At 36.5% G+C, this 21,602-nt stretch overlaps 1 long non-coding RNA gene across 1 annotated transcript; it reads left to right on the top strand.

Moving 5' to 3' along the window:
* Positions 1-1,658: 1,658 nt before the first annotated feature.
* LOC116597380 lies at positions 1,659-17,882 on the top strand. The gene is made up of 3 exons (XR_004288578.1): positions 1,659-1,804; positions 13,889-13,894; positions 17,870-17,882. It is a non-coding gene; the product is annotated as an uncharacterized LOC116597380 (long non-coding RNA).
* The last annotated feature ends 3,720 nt before the right edge of the window (positions 17,883-21,602 follow it).

Below are 21,602 nucleotides of genomic sequence, written 5' to 3' on the forward strand. Positions count from 1 at the left end.
TAGTTTTATTTGGGGAAAGGAGATGATACTGTTTGTTTTAGCTGTTTATCTCATCCTATTTCTGTATCTTTAACTTTCTAAAGTCAAGTAATATATTACATCTTATCTGTAAAAAAATCAGTCTTTTTTATATTTTTTTAAATACCAGAAAGAGAGTGTTTTCACAATGGGATTCCAAATGCCTTTCAAAGTTAATTTTCAAGTTTTATACATAAGTGAGTGGGAGCCGTAATTATATCTATTACAAGGTTATCTTCACTAGTAGCTTTTTTTTCCTCATGAATTGAGCATTTTCCTCTTGAACAGGACTTCCCACAGGTAGCAGAACTTGAACTTGTTATCTTTGTGTATGCAGCAGGTCTTCAGACATGAGCACCGATCAAAAGAAGGTAGATTATGGTCCAATATTAAACTACCATGAAATCTCAGTAACCTACTGAAGAATTATTTATTACTCATCCTCCATGTCCTCTGCAGGTCTCTAGAGGGGTTCTTTTCATTATAGCCCCTCAGGGATCCAGGATAATGGAGCATCCACCATTTTGAACATTGCTACTGGGATAGAAATCTCTAGAGAGTATCACTTTAGCAATAATGTGTACCTACGTGGAAGCGATTCATGCCACTTCTGTTTACAAATCATTGGCCAGAACTTGTCACAAGGAATGCCTTGTCTATTCCTAATCACAAAGGACAGGTAAATGCAGCCCTGACACGAGATGGGATAGTGAAGATCCAGAAATAGTGAGTGAACAGCAGTAATGGCCACCTCAGTTTTTGTGACCAAGGCTCCAAGGAGCAGAAAAAGCATGCTACTTTTTTTTTTTTTTCCATATGTGCTCTTGCCTTCTGTACCCTGAAGCAAACAGCAGACACTGGCAGCTGGTAGAGAAGAGGCAGATGAGGAAAAGACTATTTCTTGCCTAAGGGCTCATGTAATCATTCTAGCATTGAAGCACGCGGACAATATACCAGAATGAATAGCTACAAAAACATTTTTCTTGATTCTTTTAATATTGGCTATCACAGGCTTTATTTCCATTGCTCTTTTCCTCATTTATATCCACAACACAGCCTCCAAGTTGTTTGGACAAATCAGATGTTATAGAATGTTAGAGAAAATGGCAGAAATACAGTATGCAAAGGAATCCACCAGAGGTGACTTTCCCCTGCCTAGTCCAAGAGAAAGTCCCAAGAGATGGTGTTATGATGGCAAATGTTTAACAACTGATTTCCAAATAAAGAAACCCAGATTTGTTGGACTTGTCTATATCTGTGGTGCAAATCCTCCCACCTGCACTGATTTTGACCAACTACTGTGCTAACACTGAATGGGAGTTGGGAAGAGACACTCCCAACCAATGGGCTTTGACTAGCCAGTAAGTCAGGTCCAGTCCTGCCTGGAGAGAAGATGCTTTTCATGGGGTGTTCTTAGTGTTGTACCCACATTTCCAAAGCTATTCTCCCTTCTTTGTCTATCTGCACTCTCACAAGCACATCCCTCACAAACACCAACAGACACAATACATAAACTTCTAATATGGAAGAGAAACTTTTCTTGTGTATTATTATATTTTTTTACTCTTTTTATTAATTATTTTTATTAACATATAATGTATTATTTAAGCCAGGGGTACAGGTCTGTATATCGTCAGGCTTACACACTTCACACCACTCACCATATCACATACCCTCCCCGATGTCCATAACCCAACCACCCTCTCTACACCACCCCCCTGCCAGCAACCCTCTTTTTGATTTTTGAGATTGAGTCTCTTATGGTTTGTCTCCATCCCAATCCCATGTATGTATATATATATATCACATCTTCTTTATCAATTCATCTGTTGATGGTCATCTAGGTTCTTCCCATAGTTTGACTATTGTGGACATTGCTGCTATAAACATTCGGGTGCATATACCCCTTTGGATCATTACATTTGTATCTTTAGGGTAAAAACCCAGTAGTGCGATTGCTGGGTCATAGGGTAGCTCTATTTTCAACTTTTTGAGGAACCTCCATGCTTTTCTCCAGAGTGGCTTCATCAGCTTGCATTCCCACCAACAGTGTAGGAGGGATCCCCTTTCTCCACATTTTCTTCAATTCCCTGCCATTTCCTGATGTTAGTTTTAGCCATTCTGACTGGTGTGAGGTGGTATCTCATTTTGGTTTTGTTTTGTATTTCCCTGATGCCGAGTGATGTTGAGCATTTTTTTCATGTTTCTGCTGGTCATCTGGATGTCTTCTTTTCAGAACTGTCTGTTCATGTCCTCTGCCCATTTCTTTCTTTTTTTTTTTTTAAGATTTTATTTATTTATTTGACTGAGAGAGATCACAAGTAGGCAGAGAGGCAGGCAGAGAGAGAGGAGGAAGCAGGCTCCCTGCTGAGCAGAGAGCCCGATGTGGGACTTGATCCCAGGACCCTGAGATCATGACCTGAGCCGAAGGCAGCGGCTTAACCCACTGAGCCACCCAGGCGCCCCCCTCTGCCCATTTCTTATGTATTATTTTTAAAGCTATCTCTTAAACAATGCTGTTAGTATTTTGCATTTTACCCTGGGGAATGTTCATTTCACCTGCCTTAGAACTTGCCCTCTCCCTTCAGATCTCCAGGGAAAACACAAATACCCATCCCAGAACCATAATCTCTTTATGGCTACTCCATTTGCTACAGAAGTCACAGATTTAACCTTTGGCAATTGCAGAAGTGGGAGAATGGAAGGACTTACATCTTTCCATTTGCTTCTTTGTTGCCCCCAGATTACGCAGGTCTTGGTACAACAGATCTCTCCCTCATATTCTAGCCCTAGTTACCAACCCACCAGGTGACCCATCTCCTTCCCATCACTACCATGTCTGCAGTCAATCCCACCCCCTTGCTTTCTCCCAGATACATCACGATCATTCAGATCTTTGTACTTAGCCTATGGAATTATTGTATCTCTAACATACACACTTTTTCTGCTTTTTCAAAACTCAACAAAACTCAAAACTCTATGTCTAGTTTTATCATTGTGAGGACACCTCACTTCTGTTTATTGGTATGGCTAACTCTCCTTCACAAGCAACCACTTTATATCACAGATATTAAATTTTGCTAAAATTTGCCTTATATCTTGTATGTCAATATTTCTATTTGTTTTAATATAATTACATTATGTAAGTTTTACTTCTCCAATATGATAAATTCTTGCTATTATGGACTCTAATTCTTTTCTATCTCCAATATATTTAGCATGGAGTTACATTGACATTAGGCTTTTATTAAGCTCTTAATAAAAACTTCCCAAATTAAATTATATGTCAGAATATTACTTACTATGATTCTTGTGTTTTAAAACATGGGAAACTTGAGATTAAGGGCTGAAAATTATAAAGGCAGCAAAATAGAGTTGAATACAAGTGGAAATTCAATAACTATTGAGTATTGAATAAATAAATTCTAGAAGCAAATTAATAAAAGAATATCGATAACTTCCAATTTTTTTTCAGTGTAGGGATTATCCTTCAACAAACCTAATTCATCAAGCTTTTTTTTTTTCTTTACTTTTTTAATTCATGCCAAGACAACTTACTGCTTGATTATATGCAGTCCTACTCTGGAAATACTTTTATTTATCTTATTGTCAGTAACTTCTTTTCCATTCACCTGCAACTATTTTTCTGCTTCTTTGAAAAACAAAGTATTTTGCTATCTAGGAAACTGAAATTAGTATTCTTAATAAAGAATCTCATGAAGAAAAAAATGTAAGGTCTACAGTTCCAGAGGAAGTTAAAATTGCTTGGTGTAAATTTTAATCAACAAACATTTGTTGGGTGTCTTCTGTGGAGAAAAAAACAAAATTAAAAAACGATAACAAAGAAACAAGTTTCAAAGGAGATGCATATATGACTTTCATTTTACAAACTTGTTTGGAGGACATCACTGAGAGAATGTGACTTCCAACTGACCCTGGGCTCCTCACCTCCACACCCTCCCTGCGCCCTGCCCGCCCCACCCACCCCCCAGCTGTTAGAATGTATATTCTACTCACCATTCTCAGAGTGGGAGCTGTTTTCAAGGTTATAGCCTGGAGAGAGCAATGTGTCATTGAGACCATGTGGATGGTCTATGTGGCTGAAACCAGCTAAAGGCTTCTGTATAAAATTTTAAGATTCTGGGGCGCCTGGGTGGCTCAGTGGGTTAAAGCCTCTGCCTTTGGCTCAGGTCATGATTCCAGGGTCCTGGGATGGAGCCCCGCATCGGGCTCTCTGCTCAGCAGGGAGCCTGCTTCCTCCTCTCTCTCTCTCTGCCTGCCTCTCTGCCTACTTGTGATTTCTGTCTGTCAAATAAATAAATAAAATCTTTAAAAAAAAATTTTAAGATTCTGGCAGGGAAATGTGGCTCATCCTGTGGCCACATAGGACAAGCCTCATAAGTAAGTTCCCTTGTTATTAAACCTGCCACCTACCAAAATCAGGAATGATCTGTCTCTTTCTTCGGTCTCTCCTTGACTTCCCTGTTCAAAGACCAGTGTGCAAATAAATTTATGTGTTTTTCAAACATGTAAAACCATTTATAATGAGAATACGTACATAAGGGCTAAACAGCTGTGAAGTTAACAGATTTAGGGCAAATCAGGGAAGCTCGCATGAAGAGGCAATGTTGAACCCAGTCTTGAAAGAAGTGTAGTAGATTTATAAGAGAGATGTGCCTTTTCAAAATTAAGTGTAGAGAAAATGTAAAATTATTTTTAGAGATAAAAGAAAAAGTAATTGAGCACTAGCTATTTATAGGGATGTTACAGAATAGAGTGCTATTTAACAGTAATAGTATTAGTAATAATAATAATATCTAGTGACGCCTGAGTGGCTCAGTCAGTTAAGTGTGTGGCTTTTGATTTCCATTCTGGTCACCTCAGTGACCAGATACGCAGCCCACGTTGGGCTCAGTGATCAGTGGAAGTAGTGTCTTGGCTTGGATTCATTCCCCCTGCCCCTCCCAACTGCTTCATGCCTGTGTGTGCACTCTCTCTCAAATAAATACATCTTTTTAAAAAAGTAACAATAGCTAAGTAAGACATATTCACTGCAATACAAAAATCAAGCCGATGAATAATAAAGATGTTCATGGCTATACTTGGGAATCCAGAATGGGAGAAATTTTGAAGTTCTTACCTGAGAAGATTAAATAAATAACAGGAAATTACCGGAGGCTTTTCAAGGGGAAAATACTATATAAAAATAATATTGAAATAGTATTATGCTGTTTTAGTATCTTAGGTAGAATAATTGGGTTGAAAGTTGATTTAGGAACTGCCCTATAAAACATGTCCATATATTTAACTGCTTTGGGGGATATTTTTATTTTAGTGCCGTCTCTATAAAACACCAAAAGTTTAAGATACAAACTTAATATCTCAATAAATAATCTGGTTAAAATCACTAATTTCAGGGAAGAAAAATGTCAAAAACGTGTATTTGTTGAAATGACCTCTTTATTTGTCTTCTTAACCTCACTGGGACCTCAGGGATCTCAGAGCTAAATTTAATGTTTAAGTACAGTGAATATTTTGTATAGGATTTCTGATATGATTGTCTCTGTATATTTATATGGTTTTTATTTTTTTCTAATTACGTAAGAACTATACTAAGTACAGAGATATTTATGCTTCAATTAAAATCTTTTAGGAAGATAACCAAATTGTAGAGTGAATCTTCCCTCCCATCTTCCCACACACACATTCTGTGAAAAAAATAGGGACATTTTATAAATCATTCTCTCTTCATGCCCTCATCAGCTGCATGTCAGTAATCCAAACTGTTAAGCAAAGTTAACTTTCAGGCTGAGTCTTAAATATTTTAAGATTTAAAGGCAAGGAAGATATACTTTTATTCCTTAAATATCTCTTCAACTTCTACCTAATTCATGAAACTCATTTAATGGGAAATAAACATGCTTAAAATAGTATTTTAAAATGATAGTCAATTTTTTCAAGATAATAAAGATGCAAGAGCATTATATTTTTTAATCAAAATAAAATATGGTCCAATTTCCATCCATGATGATTAGTAGGAAGTCCCATATCGGTCATTGGGCAGGCCTCTCCTCTCTTTCTTGGAGCAAAAAATAAGCAAACAAAAGCTTGGGGCTCATACAGTCCAAAGAAGTAACCGGGTCTTCTGTCTTCAGATATTAGGCTACTTTTCTAGACTCTGGTTTGGCTTAGACTTGCTCCATATGAAAACAGGTACCTCTCCAACTATATTAGCCACCTCCATATTAAACACTGCTGCAAGAGAACCCCCTAGCAGGTAGAGTGTTACCTCCATACACTCATCTCCATGCCCATGGTCTTCTTCAGTGATTCAGAATTGGAGCATTCCCCAATTCCTGCCATCCAAGAAAACCTGCCACTGACTCTCAGTGTCTTAAATCCAATCACATTCTCTCAAACCAACAACTTACCTCGCCTTCACCTCTTATCTTCTAGGGTAGCCAGATTGATATTTTGATAGGTTTAATCTTTCAAGGCAAGTTTCAGCATTGGTGGTGAGGGGGTACAGGGAGACATATTATCCCATAGGCAATTAAAAGGTGTATTCTATTAGGCAGCTTCCATTTTCTTTATTTTGTTTAGTATTGTATCTCCAGCACTAAGGACAGTGACTTCACATATCAGGCTCTCAATTAATATGTGAAGAAGGAAGGAAAGAAGGAAGAAAGGTAAGAAGGGAGGAAGGAAGGGGAAGACAAAACTCAGAAACGAAAAGATATGACAGTATTCTTAACCATTTGTAACAAAGTAACAAATTTAATATCTCCATAGACAATCTGGTTACAATCAAACCTGGAATTGAAAAGAACTTTAAAGGTCAGTATTGCATATAGCAGTTCTCAAGCATGAGAGGAACACCCACTCGGGGACACATTTGGAAATGTTTACTGGCATTTTTGGATAGCACAAGGACTGGAAGATACTAATGGCATTTGATCCCCAGGAGGTAAAGATACTAGCACATTGCAGTGTGTGCGACACTCTTGTACAACAAAACCTTGCTCTTCCAAAACTCCAATAGCATTCCCAGGAGGACATTAGGAGAAGGAAAGGAAAAATGAAAGGGGAGAAATTAGAGAGGAATATGACCATGACAGACTGTGGACTCCAAGAAACAAACTGAGGGTTTCTCTTCTTTCTTTTTTTTTTTTTTTAAGATTTATTTATTCATCTGACAGAGAGAGATCACAGGTAGGCAGAGAGGCAGGCAGAGAGACAGAAAAAGAGGAGGAAACAGGTTCCCTGCTAAGCAGGGAGCCAGATGTGGGGCTCGATCGCATGACCCTGGAATCATGACCTGAGTTTAAGGCAGAGGTTTTAATCCACTGAGCCACCCAGGTGCCCCGCAAACTGAGGGTTTTAGAGGAGAGGGGAGTGGGAGGGATGGGTTGGCATGGTGATGCGTATTAAGGAGGGCATGTATTGCATGGAACATTGTGTATTATACATAAAAAATGAATCTTGGAACACTATATCAAAAGTGAATGACGTACTGTATGGTGACTGACATAACATAATAGAGTAAAAAGAAAGAAATATTTGAATAATCCTACCCATCTTTATACTTAAATCCTCTCTATAGTAACACTGTCAAGTGGTCTTCCAGGTTATACATTTAGGTCTGAACACTCCTCCCAATAAAGAACATGCAAACTCCAAGTTTGTTACTTCCTTCAGGTGTTTTGATTATTAATTAGAGTGAGATACACCCACAGAGTGGAAGGTGTAGAGTCACGTGGATATGAATTTAAAGCACTCCAGCATTTTCCTTTCCCACTTAAATTAACTGAAAACTTTTCCACCTAAACAGAACAGTTTCCTAACTCTGCATTAATTCATTCATATGGCACTTCATCAAGGCATTCGAAGATAGCTGCTAATTCTATCTAAATTTCCTTAATTCCTAAGAAAAACCCTGTTGCAATTTTTTATGTAATTCTATTCTATTCTCCTCATTTTGCTTTTGCTTTTGTCTCTCTTAAGACTGTCTAGTTTATCTAAATCCTAAAGTATAGGGCCCTGAGTAGAACCAAATATTCCAGGCAAAGCAGGAAACACACAGAAAAAACTAAAACTCTTACCCGAATCATTCTAGATGTTTGACTTCTTCTAATGCATCCTATTAATAATTTTATCCATGTTTGCAGCCCTCCTTTATTCTTTTCTCATGCTGAATTCAGTATGGACAAAAATCCTTGAGTTATTTTTTTCTACATGTTCTATTGCAAAAGCCATACCTCCATAATCCTACCCTCATAGTGTTCTATTTTAAGATCCATTTTATTCTTGTAATATTCATTTTATTGGATTCTTTCATCAGTACGGTCTGTAAAAATTTTCTCTCAGTCTATCATAAAACCATCTCAGCATTATTTCGTCTCTAAATTTGATGTATGTATCTGCAGTCTCCTCAGTGAAAATCCAGTAATTTTTATTATGGCACTGCTCTGTCCAGAGCCGTATGACAAGCCACTGGACACTCTTTCAACTAACATACAATTACTACGTCACCCAAGTACTTATCCTTTGAATTTTTCCTTTAAACCTCTCATATCACTCCATCTTGGCCATAAAGATATTACATATTTAACAGGTGTGCAGCTGAGTTCCATATAGACCTTCCCCACCATGTTTTTCCAGGCCTAACAATGTGTTTGCTTAAAAAAAAAAAAATGGGGCTCCTGGGTAGCTCAGTCTGTTAAGTGTCTGCCTTTCAGTTTAGGTCATGATCCCAAGGTCCTGGGATTGAGCCACACATCGGTCTCCCTGCTCAGTGGAGAACCCGCTTCTCCCTCTCTCTCTGCCTATTGATCTGCCTACTTGTACTCTCTATCTCTCTGTCAAATAAATAAATAAAATCTTTAAAAAAACATGCAGACATGAATGTGACCTCTGTTGCATCCTGCTCAATACTGATTACTCACCTTGCTGTTCACAAACGATCCTTCTATGAGTGTTAGATAATCTTGCCTATGGTCAAAGCCAAGGTCACTAGACTATAGTTTGTGAAAAGTTTCCACTTCTTTTTTAGAAATATAAAAGGTATTCTTCTATATTCAGATTTATTTAGCCTGTCACAATATCCTAAATTATCTAATATCATAAAAAATAATTCTGTGTTATTCATTGGAGTTTAGTGGTATCCTAAGAATGTAAATAGTCTGGACCTAGAAGACAAGTTCATTTCAGTCAGCCGTGTCTTCCCAGGACCCATTCTCTGAGCGTGGGCATCAGGTCTCTGTAACCAATGTAGTTCTGAGCTTTACATCCTGAAGAGCTTTCTTTTTAACTGAAGAAGTAGCAGCTAATAGATAACAAGGAGTCCTTGCTTTTTCTTGGTCATTTAGTATAAAGCAATGACTAAAAGTACAGGCTTTGAAATCACAACGCTAAGTTTTCATTAGACCTCACGATGTACCACCATTTTCCAGCTCTGTAATCTTAGCAAATCTACTTTCCCTGACAGGACTTCAGTTTTCTCATTTGCAAAGTACAGATGATTATAGTTACTGCACATGGTTATTGTCGGTATTCAACATAATCATGGTGGTCAAGTTCATAACAGAGTGGCTGTCACTTAGTGTTGCTTTTTCATCAATGTTAAATCAAAGATCTAGTTTGTTTTACCTCATTCTTGATTATCTTCTTGCTTTTGTCACACAATTAAATATTAATCTTTCAAATATGTTTAACAGCATTTTAATCAAAGGGAAATGACAGATTTTGTGCACTTCTCTCTTTTGGTGATGGAGAAAATATTAGAATCACAGGGATATAATTGGGAGTATTTGGTAGCACTTCCAAAGAATAGAAAAGAAAAAAAAATCCAGCTGAATAGACATACTATGGAAACAAAGGTTAACATTGCCTGTTTCTTAATTTTGGTAGCCTTTGCTTTCTTCTTCATTTGTGGAAGAACCAGATACAATTTGTATTGATTTCAGTAGTAGAAAAACTGAATGGGTATGAAGTTCATGAAGGAGCATGATGTCAGAAGCCAATATACTCACTTTCAAAACTTGTCAAAGGGCTCTGCTTATAATCACAGTAACAAAGTAAATACATCCGACTGAAGAATAATAAGTCAAAATGTTCCTAATTAAAGCCTAACCAACATGCCTGTTTTTCTTACTCCAAATAAATACATAAGCAGAGTTTTCTGAAACATTTTGACTTTTTGAAAAAGTACATAAAGATTGCAAAAGTGGGGGTGTGGAACCGTAGGACAAGATGCAGAACTAGAAGATCTCTATATTGTGAAGCAACCAGAGAACACTGAAGACTTCAGAACAGTTGTGGAGATTGAGGACACGGATAACAAATCAACAGGACGAGAAGGTCTTATCTAGGTGAAAGAGCTCTTTGTGAACACAACAAGAGAAGTTTAAGCTCTTAATTTTTTTATTGGAAAATTGAAACACCCTGATTTCTCTATAATATTTACTCAGTGTCTATACAAGGGAGGGATATATATATATATATGCACACACATATATATATTTTTAAAGATTTTATTTATTTATTTGACAGACAGAGATCACAAGTAGGCAGAGAAGCAGGCAGAGAGAGAGGAGGAAGCAGGCTCCCCACTGGGCAGAGAGCCCGATGTGGGACTTGACCCCAGGATCCTGGAATCATGACCTGAGCCGAAAGCAGAGGCTTTAACTCTGCTTTCGGGAGGATCATATTAAAATGAGATCTTTTTTATGCTCTCTAACTGAGCATCATTATGGATGAAGATTTCCCAAAGTTGAATCCTAAAAGATCAATCAACTGATTGATCTATCTATCATCTATTTGTCTCTACCTCTATTTCACTCTCTTCTTAAAACGTAAATAAAAACATACATACATTTAAATCCATGGATATTTTTTGTCAGTATCTTTTTTTTTTTTTTTGGCAGGGAGTCAAAGAATAAAGAAAATGATGGAAAATCACTATTAGGATAAATGAGGTATGGATTCTGGTAATTTTTATTTAAGAAACAATAGGAATAAGTGTGTGTGTGTGTGTGTGTGTGTGTGTGTGTGTGTGTGTGATTTTTTTTTTTTCAATTGGTATATTTTGAATGATGAAGCTTTAATGGGAGGAGGAAGAATCTACATGAATCAAGACAATGGCCCTTGAGTGTTAATATTGTTCTTTTTTCTTTGGCTTTTGTGTGATGAACCATTTATAATTTTTAAAAAAGCTACCTGAGAGGACAAATGTAATAATGTCTTGGAGCCCTAGGCAGAAAAGCACCATATAATTATAATTACATCTTTAAAATATTATTACCACAGTTCTGTCCTAAAATTTTTGTTACTTACAGGGAAATCCTTCTGTAGCTGAATCCCCCTGGCTATACTGACTGCTTCTTCCTCTTCCATCTAGAAATGTTCTAAATGAGCTGAATACGGTCTCTCAGTGAAGCAGAGTGTTTCCCTCTGGAAAGCTGCTGGATTAGGGGTACTTGACCTTTCTGAGTTGGGTATGTACAAATTGACAGTAAAGATCTGAAAGGAAGGGAAAGTGAGCTGACTGGAACTTCTCTCTTAAAGTCTTAGATACCATTGTTCACTGAATTTGTTCTAATTAATATGGTTAAGTTCTAGGATCTAAAATGAAGATAATTTCTTATTGAAATAGAAATATTTACAAATAAGACCCGAGGACAATTGTGTTTTTTTAGGAGATGAGGATGCTTGTCTCTTAAATAATTTATTTATTATTTCAATAAATATTAACTGAATGTACTCTGTACTAATTCCTGGTGACACAATGGCAAGCAAAACTTGGAAGCTGCAGTCTCATAGCAAAACAGACTGATCAGGTGTAATATCACAATCCCTTCAAGTAAAGGGAGTATGCAAAGAAGTAGTGTCCTGAGATTCTACAACAGGTGTCCGGATCTCATTAGAGGGGTAGTGGTGTTTAGAGAAGGTTATCCTGAAGAATATACATATGAGAACGTCCATATTATCTCATTCTTTTTAGCAAAAGGCACTTTGTCATCTAATTATGTTTTTCTTTGTTCTCAAAACACCTTCTATAATAGGTTACAAGACAAGGACAAGAGAAGCCACTTTATACTGGAAATTTCCAGTCCCCTCTCTAGCTTGCTGAAGAATTAAAAATGCTATGGTTGGGTATTACAGTATTAATATAATTGGCTCAATGATGAGCAATTAAACTTTAGCTCCTAAGGAATGTCACTGGGACTCATTAGACCGAGCCTTGACTTATTCTCCCTGTTGTCATGCCGTGAGTCCTAGAAACCAGAGTGGATATTATTTTCATCTACTGATTGAAAATGAGGATGTCAATAAGACAGTGTTTTCTAAACAATTCTATGGAACTCTGCCCACATAAACATAAAACAGAAATGATCTCAGCATTCTTATTAGCAGTTCTAGAATGTAGCCAAAGGCTGTGTTTATAGAGACCAAGGTCTTATGATCTGTAAATGACCCCAGAGTAGCCCATGATTTACTTATCCTTGTAGGAAAAGTTTCCATTGCCATTATATCCATTCTGCAAATAGTGTTGTTCATTTCTGTTTCTGTCATTCAAAGTATCTTTCATGAGTTCTTTTTTCCATTTTTAAAACACAGGGCACATGAAAGATGCTATATAAAGTCAAATTCATTTTTATAATCTCTGATGGCATCTTCATCCTGCAACTGCTATTCTGGGATTTTGTAGCCACAACACAAAGAATAGCAATCAACAGCAGAATGCAAGATGAGATTAGAATCTGTGCCTAATCACCAGACCCAGCAGCTTCAGTGGGACTCATGCTTTGCCTTCTAACTGTCCATTTGTAGAAAATGCAAATAACCTTTTAATGACAATGTGTAATCAGTAACTTAATTCTTCTTCTTTTTTGCTCTGGAGTTTAATCAGAACCTCCAAAAGGTCAATAGTTTTTATTTGGAATAAACCACTTCTACATGAACTTAAAATGATGGGCCCATTAAAGTTTTTGTGGAGGAAAATTTCAAAATGGTGATACCAATTCTGTTGTTTGGAAATGTTTTACCTGCATACTGAATTCACAAACAAATTCCATATTTACAACTAAAAAATGACAATGAATTAAAAATAACTAGCCATTATTAATACCTTTCTATCAGAAATCCTTAAACACTAACAACTTTATTGATTGATTGATCTGTTTATTTATTAAGATACTGGAGTCTAAAACTACCCAAATATTAAACTGCTTGTCAATTCTATGTACTTCCCTTAGTGAGGAAACCAGCATTAAATGATTTGAACAAGGTCGCAAAAACTGTGCAGCAGCAAGTCAGAGAGTATAATTCTGCGTTCTTCATTTGAACAGTCTGATAAGCAAAATCAACTCTACCACCTCCCTGAATTAAATAAGGCTATCTCTTTTGCTGTTAAAATTACTGTGGTCACACACCACTTTGATGGTCCTCCTAAGGTCAAAAATAATCCCATTAGAATGAGTTAGGGATATTAAAATAATCCTTTTGATCTCAATTTTTTTGTGATATCCAGTGTAATTCTTTATTCAACTCATTCACCCATTAACTAATTCAATGAATATTTATTAAGAGATATTATACACCAAACACTGTACTTGGTCCTAGTCAGATTTATAGATCTCTCATTAAAAATTCTTACAAATTTAAATCATATTTTTAGTGTTTTAAATTGTACTTATTAAAACAAAAGGAAAAAGAGAATTTCAAACCAGTTCTTTTTGTATCAAGAATAGGATTTCAGGATTTCCTTTCCTGCCTTGCCTTCTTTGTCCATGAAATATCTCTTTTGTTTTCTGAAACTTCCTATTCCACAGCTGAGGGTTATGATCAGACACTACAAATGAGCTATGAGCTTTTTGTGCATTTGCTCTGGATGAAATGGTATCATGACTTATGGCACCAAAGTGGATGGGAAAAGGCAATAAGAAAGCAATAGTCAAGAAATGCTAGTGAATTGTTCTTAACTTCTAAAATTTAACAAAATAATTCAACCTGTTCTCAAGTCCCCTTACCCCTAACCCTGGTTAAAAAAATAACAATAAATAAATAAAACCTATGATATTGTGACTGCTCAATTTTTTTAAGAGATTAGGAAACTTTTAAGAGATTAGGAAAATTTTAATGTCAAATAAAATTTTTTAAGAGATTAGGAAAATTTTAATGTCAAATGATGAAGCTCATTGTTGACCCTTTCAATATCCCTCACACAGAGTTAATCGTTTTCATTCTGTACTTCTGTGCTTGCTAGTGAGTTTGTTACTGTATGCATAGCCCTATTGCTGCCTTTATAATTGATTTATAAACATTTGCTTTGGAATGTATTTTTATGTGTATTTCTTTACTAGACTCAAGCTTCTTGAGAACTATAATATTGTTTTATTCATATTATATTTCCAAGCCCTACTGTAATGCATGTCACATAATCATAATCAAATAAATGTGGATTGAATAAAATGAGTTAAATTAATTTCAGTTCTCTTCAATATTTTCTTCAGAGGTAAGAATACTCCCAATATAAACAGTACAATTACTGGTAAGTTGTAGCTGTATATCAGTTCATGCTAGTACAGAAGCTTTAGAAAGTAATGCTGCTTATAGGGTACTTTCTATATGAGTACTACCCCCACACTACCTATGACCAGTTTCTTCCTCCCCCAATAGATCTCTGGGAAGAATCGTGTAATGTCTAATTTACTTTTTCGATAGATAACTTGAACCCTGAAAGGAAGACTGCTTCTGTGGGTTGATGAGGAATATTACAAAACCTTTTGGACTACTGACATCAAGATGAGAATCTTCAGAGATGGAGCCAGTTAAATCTCATTTTCTGGTTCATGGTTGCCACCAATCCAAGCTCAGTTTAGATTGGTGGAAAGGTAGCAAGTGAGAAAACTCAGAAAAGTATTTTAATAGCTTATGAATCAGCCTTGTCTCTTTCAGCCACTGTTGCGTGTGCTGTGACTAGTTCTCAGAGTTTTGCGTTATTCTCCTATGACTAAGCTCTAGTTTTCTTTCCTGTATCTGCAGCAGTGCGGTTCCAGTCTATACTTACATTCTCAGTTCACTGCTTTGATCCCCTAAAAACTGTCTCAGCTCCTCTGGTTCCCAGGCCTTTTTTATTTTTTTAAGAAATTTTATTTATTTATTTGAGAGCAAGAGCCTGAGCAGAGGGGAGGGGCAGGCTACCCCACTGAGCTGGAGCCCCACGTGGGGCTTGATCCCCAGACTCCTGGATTAGGACCTCAGCCAAAGGCAGACACTTAACCAACTAAGCCACCCAGGCTTCCATCCCCAGTCTTTCTTATACTCTTACAAGATCAGGTGTCTTTACAGGAATTTCATTTTTACTGATACCAGTCCTCCTGCTTGGACCTAAAAGTCATAATCCTGTGTTCTGGTCCATTAGCACTGCCTCTGACATTATCTACTGTGCATCACAAATATGGATGACCTCCCACATTGGTTATATAGTTTCCTTTCCTTATAGCTTGACATTCTAGTGCCCTTCTAATACCTGTTATTTCTGACCCATTCCTTCAGCTGTCTGCTCTCGGATCCCAGCCATTCCTAGAAAGGTGAGTTCTGCTACTTGATGACCACACTTAACTAGCATGACTGGGTCCTGAAGTCATTTCCAAAAGACAGCAGGGCAAGGTCTTGCCCTAATGGATTTCTGAATGCCCAGGTCCTCATCAGAGTTGCTGTGCAAACTACCTGCAGGTAAATGTATAAATACCGAAGCTCAGAACTTTGAATAGGAGAAGTTCAAAGATTCGTTCTTCGACTTCTGTTTTTCTGGCTGGTGTTATGTGAATAAAGAGAAATCATAATCTTCTGGAACAGAAATGCTAGATTCAGAGTTCAGTACTGGCTGCTTCTATAGTCTCTGAGAGAAAATTCATCTTTCCATACTTCTTTAGAACCATTTGGAATTTATGATGATTCCATGCACTGAGTTTTTGTGTTTTTTTTTTTTTTAAGATTTTATTTATTTGAAAGAGAGAGAAAGATCAAGAGCAGTGGAAGGGAGAGAGAGAAGTAGACTCCCGTTGAGCAGGGAACCCGAAGGGAGCTCAATCCCAGGACCCCGGGATCATGACCTGAGCAGAGGCCAATCACTTAACCGGCTGAGCCACCCAGGTGCCCTGGGTCCATGCACTCTGACGAATAATTTGTTTTCCACTTTCGTGTTTGTTTCTGTTAAGAAATCATAATTGTTAATGCACACCTCTGCTTGGTTATCATTTGACCAAGTGCTTTAGTTTTACTTCATCTCTTTTTTCTCATAAAAATCTTTATTATTTCTACTCATCTCTCAGATTCTTTATTTTTCTTTTTTAACTTTTCTCAGGGTGCACATAGTTTCCAGCAATGAGTTGATCAGAATCACAGAGAATAGGGAAAAAGATTAACCGTTTTATTTCAAGTGTTATTTACCCAGTTGCTTATTGAAAATCATATATGTTTTCTTTGTCTTAAAATCCATAAAGAGAACATATTAAAGTAGTGAATCATACCTCCCACTGGCATTAATGTCCTTCTCTGCAAGCTTGTGAAGCCATTTTGAACATATGCATAAATTCAGATGTTGTGATATAATAGCTTGGGGAATTAGGTAGCCTTTTTCATTTGGTTCTGTAAATAACAAGAAAAAGATAAAATGATTTTATCATTAAAAAGCACCCTCTGGTTCAGATCCCTGAAAAGAATAGTTCATTTTCCTAAGTTATAAAATGTTCAATCGATTTCTTTTATAGAACATTGGTTTCTTATTAAAATTTAACATTTCAATAAAGATCCATTATTTGAAATATGCAATCAAGGAAGTGGGTACATAGACTATATTATGATTTAAGTAATATCTGAGAAACATCAAGCAAGTGAAGTCTCTCAGGTATTTAATTCCTTAATTAAAATATAACATAAATTGCTACTGGAAATGGACTAGGCCATAGAAACACACCCATCTCAAGTCCAGAGTCAAACTGTGAATCTTTTTTTTCAACTTAGATGAAAAAGAGAATTATTCTATATGCAAAACCTAGATATTATATCCATTAAAAAGAGGAGAAAAAAGATAACTATTTGAATACTGTTTTATAAAAAGAGATATTCAATTATAGGATTATCTTTTTTGGATAAATACTGCATTAAAATTTCTTCTATTTAATAAAATTATGGTTGGAGTTATATGATAGCTTCTTGAGAAAAGCGTTTTTATTTCTCAAAATTAAAAGTTTGCAAATGTACAAGGGATATGTGAAATCTAAAGGTCTAGAACTTTTTGTGACAACCATAGGAAAAGTGAGGAGGCTATCTATCATAGATTCATATTGAAATGCTAGAAGCTAAGATTATAGTTATTTACAGTGTTCTTATTTCTCACAAGTAAAACTCCAGCAAAATAAAAGTATTCCTAGCAAAACATTTAAAATGAAGGCATCCTTGCAGATTGCTTTGCATTTGAATGATTTTATTCCCTTTATACTCTCAAAAGGCATTACATTAAATATTAATGCAACATTTTGCTCCTGTTATTGTTCACTTTCACTTCTACTAAACATTAACTTTTCAGCTTATCCAAAAAAAGATGTAGATGAGAAACGGTATTTAGTGATATAATATAGCCAATCTCAAGTTATCATATTAGCTCCCACATGCTATTTATTGTGTAATGTTGGCAACTCAAAGGACTGACACTATTCACATGAAGTTATCACCAATATACTTCTTTGCTTACCATAGCATGCTTCTTTTCTATTATTCCTTTCAAAGATACTATTGCTGGAATGGATGTAATTATAATACAAAATAGAGAGCATTGGTGTCGAAGCACTTTTTGCTTCTTTTTCTGGTGAAGACGGAAAGTATAATAGAAATATGCTTTCTAATCAAGATTCCTCTTTCTTATGGAACAGGACATTAGTTATGGAAGCTATTTCAATAATAAAAGCATTAAGTGCAAAGCTTCCCAGAATAATAATAATATAACAAAAATAATTATGACGATGAGGAATTTTAAAACTTTAAAATTTCACTTCCCAACCATTATTAAAATTCCAACTTCAAAATATATGCAGTATTTCACTTGGCCCTCATATTGGCTAAAGAATCAACAAAACAATATACCAATCTTGGGTAGCTGAGCAGCTCCATTCAGGTCTTGCCTCATGAGCAGAACTGTGTCAAGTCATTTGGCTCTGTATCTGCCCTTCATTAACAATATTATCTTCAACTTTTTTTTTTAACCTTTTTAAGCCTCAGTTTCTACATCTGTTGTGCAGGTCTATCATAGAACCGACCTGTGAATGAAAAATGATAACATAACAACATTTCCTGGCCCATTTCAACTAATGGACACTGGATATTACACAATGAATTTTCCCCTCAAATCCTCTATTTGGGAGTATATTCTTTATCCAGGAGTGAGGTAGTACAGGATATGCCATTCTCCCCTCCAATAACAAATACCTATTGGCTCAGTGTCTACTTTGTGACAACTGGTGGGTCTTGTTACTATTAAACCAAAAATACATGAAATACAGATGATACATTCAAGGAATTTAATTTCAGTGAGTAATAAATTCACAGTAACTGACAGTTTTAGCTGATGAGATAAATGATTAGAGTTATTCACTGACTACTGTATGAACACAAAGGAGAGAGTTTTAATTCATATTGAGAATTAGGGAAGTTCACTGGAGAAGCATGTTACCTACTCAGGGTCTTGAAGGATTATAATTTCTCCAGGGATATAAAGTTCATGTGACATAATTTATTATGCATCAATTCTAAGGCACAGTCTGAAAGGAGAAGAGTAAATATAAGGACAAACCCTGCTGAGTATGCTAATATATATTTTTATTATTTTTTTGGAGGAAATAGGTGTAGCTAATACTACAGTTAGGACAAATATTTCCCTTTCTCAGTATGGATTTAGACTTTACCATCTCTATGAATTAATTGGTTTGAGGAACTATGTATGAAAGCATCTTTTATAATTACTCTTTTAATTATAGCCCAGAAACTGAGGAAAAAGAAAGAGAAAAAATATTTTTTTTTGGTCAAATTTGGTGGGAAATATCAGACTATATGGAGTCTTAGAGTACTCAAACCTGTTCAAGAATGCATGTCTAAACACCCAAAGAACAAGTAATCCAATCAAGAAATAGGCAGAGGACATGAACAGACATTTCTGCAAAGAAGACATCCAGATGGCCAACAGACACATGAAAAAGTGCTCCATATCACTCGTCATCAGGGAAATACAAATCAAAACCACAATGAGATATCACCTCACACCAGTCAGAATGGCTAAATCAACAAGTCAGGAAATGACATATGCTGGCAAGGATGCGAGAAGGGGGAACCTTCCTACACTGTTGGTGGGAATGCAAGCTGGTGCAACCACTCTGGAAAACAGCATGGAGGTTCCTCAAAATGTTGAAAATAGAACTGTCCTATGACCCAGCAATTGCACTACTGGGTATTTACCCTAAAGATACAAATGTAGTGATCCGAAGGGGCACATGCACCCTAATGTTTATAGCAGCAATGTCCACAATAGCCAAACTATGGAAAGAACCTAGAAGTCCATCAACAGATGAATGGATAAAGAAGATGTGGTATATATACACAATGGAATACTATGCAGCCATCAAAAGAAATGAAATCTTGCCATTTGCGACAGCATGGATGGAACTAGAGCGTATCATGCTTAGCGAAATAAGTCAAGCGGAGAAAGACAACTATCATATGATCTCCCTGCTATGAGGAAGTGGTGATACAACATGGGGGCTTAAGTGGGTAGGAGAAGAATCAATGAAACAAGATGGGATTGGGAGGGAGACAAACCATAAGTGACTCTTAATCTCACAAAACAAACTGAGGGTTGCTGGGGGGAGGGGGTTGGGAGAAGGGGGGTGGGATAATGGACATTGGGGAGGGTATGTGCTTTGGTAAATGCTGCGAAGTGTGTAAACCTGGCAAGTCACAGACCTGTACCCCTGGGGATAAAAATACATTATATGTTTATAAAAAATTAAAAAAATAAAGAATGCATGTCTAAAAACCCTGAGTGATCTCCTGCTCTTCACACTTTCTCATATGCAAACAAACACAGCACAGTGTATTTCATTTTAGACTAAGCCACTTGGTCCTGAGAGCATTCACTGTTCTATATTGTTAGAGTTAAAAGATTGAATTGGTGGGGTAAATCCATTATGGATTGTGTTTCTCCTTCCAGGTCTCTACTCAATGAAGGAAGGTCTTATTTCCCCAGCTGCTGGGAGTTCTGGCCCTTAAGGATTTTCTCAGGAATAGAGAGCAACTTTGCTCATGGTTATGTCTCTACCCTGGGAGACCCAGTGTAGTGGGCCCATGTTTCATTTTAGGATCATAGAGAAGTTTGTCTTGGCCCTATTTGACATTACACTGAAAGGACATTCTAGCACCATAGCTTCCTGTGGAGTTGGCCAGTCTTCAGATCTACTTCACAGATTTACTTCTTCTTTTGCCCACTCCTACTTCCTTCCCTTTTATCTATGGGAGCTGATTTCTAGAGGTCATCTTTTCATAAGTATGCTGTGTGCAAAATTTTACCCCTGAGTCTGATTTCCAAAGAGATGACCTAAAACAATCCTTTGGTAAGACCAAGCCAAATGATGAGAAAGAATTCCTGAGAAGGGCAAAATCTTTGTCACAAAGACGTTCTCTTTTCTCTCTTGGAATCCAAAGAAGTTATTGGCCTTAAGACAAAAGAACAAGGCTGTGGAATAATCTAACCCTTTATTCCATCCTTTTGGACTGCTGTCACAGGTGTATTTACCTTACACTTGGATATGTTTTTCCCTGTGTTGTGTTTGCCTTCAGTAACTTCAGACCTTGGTAAATTTTACATTACCAAAATAGCTATAGAAGGTGACTTGGGAGAGAGTAAGAAACTGAAATGGTAGAAGTGTGACCTTTTCAATATCATACTTATGCTGACAACTACCAGAGCAGTAACAAGTCACACCAGAGGGGGACAAAGTCCTTGAATTTCAGGATTGACAAAAAGATATTAAGAGCTGGCTAGAGTAATGCTGAGAGTGAGGGGAAGGAGCTAATCACATGGTCAGCAGAAGCAACAGCCAGGTGGCTGAATCAAGGTGAAGAGATGCCGATATTTACTGTCCCTAATATATGTACGTACAGGGGAAGAGAGACGGAAGTGTTACCATGCCACCCACTGTATTCCAGACCCTGTGTTAGGGGATAATATAGCCACAAATTAAACATACTTGGCTCTTAAAAATTTATAAGCGTTTTGGTATTATTCCTACATAAAATGGTGATTAATATTTTTATTCCATGAAATACAAAAGCATACAAATTTCTTCTGATTTCACTTGCTGTAACACATTTATAAAGATACTCACATAAACTCATATGTACTATAAAATATGAACCTAGAAAAATAACTTATCGTAAATGTCCTTTATTAAAATATGTATGTATTGTATATGTATTACTATAATGCGTTTATTAAAATATATATCTTATTTTTGAATGCTTTTTAAAATTAA

Source organism: Mustela erminea, chromosome 8 (assembly GCF_009829155.1).
Source record: "Mustela erminea isolate mMusErm1 chromosome 8, mMusErm1.Pri, whole genome shotgun sequence".
NCBI classification, from domain to species: domain Eukaryota; kingdom Metazoa; phylum Chordata; class Mammalia; order Carnivora; family Mustelidae; genus Mustela; species Mustela erminea.